General features: G+C 51.5%; 1 long non-coding RNA gene across 1 annotated transcript; it reads left to right on the top strand.

Annotated features, from left to right (window-relative positions):
• The first annotated feature begins 1,115 nt into the window (after window positions 1-1,115).
• Window positions 1,116-2,079, top strand: LOC139833803 (uncharacterized). The gene is made up of 3 exons (XR_011749358.1): window positions 1,116-1,306; window positions 1,387-1,595; window positions 1,682-2,079. It is a non-coding gene; the product is annotated as an uncharacterized lncRNA (long non-coding RNA).
• Window positions 2,080-2,284: the final 205 nt, after the last annotated feature.

The raw sequence follows: 2,284 nt of genomic DNA, 5'->3' as shown, positions 1-2,284 counted from the left end.
TGTCTAGCGAAGAGTCCTCCTCCGTATCATCCTCTAGTAGTCACCATAGTGATTCTTCCGACGGGCTAACTGCTGATATAGGCCGGATGGACGCCGACCCCGGCAACGAACAAGATGCCGGCAGCTCTAGCCAATCTTCCGGAGTATATCTTTCCGGTATCACACACGGAGCCTGGAAAGGCTCCGACGTTAGCCAATACGAGATAGACTGGCTTTACCGGTCTAGAAGGATACCGAAAGGAGTATCCTGCCGGCTTCCTGGCGATGAGATCGAACCGGTACTTCAACCCGGTGAGTACGTCGTCTTTCTCGCTCACTTCGAGCGTGGCTTCGGCCTTCCTGCCTCCGATTTCTTCCGGAGTTTTCTGGACTTCTACCAACTCCAGCCTCACCATCTTCCCGGCAACGCCGTTTTCTATCTTTCTTGCTATGCCACCTTTATGGAGGCCTATATCGGCATTCGTCCCACTCGCGAGACGTTTGCCCGTTTCTTTGCTCTTCGGATTAACTCCGTTCAGGGCAAGGAAATTCCTAAACCCAATCCTCCCGTGCAATGCGGGTCTTGCATTATCGGCTCCCGCCAAGGGAGCCCCTTCTTCAAATTTTCTGGTCTCGAGTCATGCCGGTCATGGAAAGGGACCTTCTTCTATGTGAAGAACGACGGCGCCGCAGATCTCATCAATCTGCCACCTTTTAATCCGGCGCCGCCCAGAAAAGTCAACTGGAGCTTCAACCCGGGGACAAATTATGTTGAAACGAACCGGGTGATACGCTTCATGGAGAAGCTGATGAAGGAGACTAACATCTGCTCCGACGATATCATCCGCGCCTTCATCTCTCGCCGGGTGCTTCCTCTCAAGCGCCGGGCTCACAAGATGAGCGAGATGTACGGTCCCGGCGATCCTACCAAGATCACCGGCCTTCCTCTCAGCAAAAAGGATATAGTCCTTAAGGCTAGGCAGATCTGCCAGACTGCCATGTCGGATGACTGGGAATGGGGCTTCCGGCCTCTCAGTTCCACTAACCCTCCGACCCAAGAAGTAAGAGATTATGCAACTGGGGTCGGTTTACCGGTAACTTTTATGCTGTGGCTAACCTTCTTTTCATTTTTTTTCAGGCCAAGGACCGCTTCCCACGCATCGACGCGGATCGGCGAGGCCCTTGCCGGAAGCGCCCTCTGGACGCGGTAGACCCGGACCCCTACATCCATTAGCAAGATCTGAAGATGGGCCGGACGCAAACTTCGCGCCTCGGTAAATCCCCACCTGAAGCATCCGGTTCCGCCGATGATCTGACCTTGCTTGAGGTAGTTCTCCTTTCTGATCTCTCATACTCCTCTGTTATTGTTCCTCTGTAGATGTTCCCTCAGCCAGCACCAACCCGCAGGTCCACGAGCATGTTCCTCCCCTGCGGGCCGAGGCCGGTCAAGAGTTCCTGGAGAAGCTCATTCCCCAGGGCTAGAAGAACAAGGCTCCGGCATCTGATGCCGGCTCGAGCCAGGCTCCTCCCTCCAAACGCTTCCGGACGGAGGCCTTTGCGGGGAAAGTAGCGGGCAGGAGGCGCTACAAGGGCAAGCAGATGCCGACCTCTTCTAGGTAAGCTCTTGTTTCTCTGCTTGCTTTGTTTTTACCAAGTTCTCTTTCGGTTGCTTTTTCCAACTCCTTCTTTTTCTCTTGTTCAGCCCTGCGCTCAAGCTCGTCCCCAGGACTGAGAGCTCTGAGGGAACCGCAAGGGCCTCACCTCCTCCTCATCCAAGCCCAGCACCATCTGGTGCCGGCCATGCTTCAGCCTCCCCTTTGGGAGGCACCTCAAGTGCGGGGCGCGCGGCCCCTACATCTCCTGATCACCGCGCGGAGGAGGACCTTGTCTCCCCTTGTAATGTCCCAGGTTTAGAGACGATCGAGGGGTAGATTTTAGAAAGGGATGTGCATTGCATTGTAATTTACGGGGAAATTTCGCGCTTTTAAACAAAAACTGCATCGAAGGGGGACAAATTTCTCTCTCGACACCTTACAGGGTTAGGGTTTCGAGAGTGCGACAAACCTGTTCCTTATTCAACTAAACTAGGGTTTTGAGAAGAGAGTGGAGAGTTTGCATCACAAACTTAAGTTGCATGATTGAATTCTAAACTAAGTTGTATGATTGAATTCAATCCAAATTTGAATTTGAAATTCAAATTCAAACATCAAATGATTATCACATAATTCAAACTTGAGATAATTTCATAAATAATTATCAATAATCAAGATTATAAGTAATACAACAATTATGTAAAGCTCATTAA

This window comes from Lolium perenne, chromosome 7 (assembly GCF_019359855.2).
Source record: "Lolium perenne isolate Kyuss_39 chromosome 7, Kyuss_2.0, whole genome shotgun sequence".
Taxonomy (NCBI): domain Eukaryota; kingdom Viridiplantae; phylum Streptophyta; class Magnoliopsida; order Poales; family Poaceae; genus Lolium; species Lolium perenne.
The sequence above is the reverse complement of the archived record's forward strand: the minus strand, read 5'-3'. Positions and strand labels throughout refer to the sequence as shown.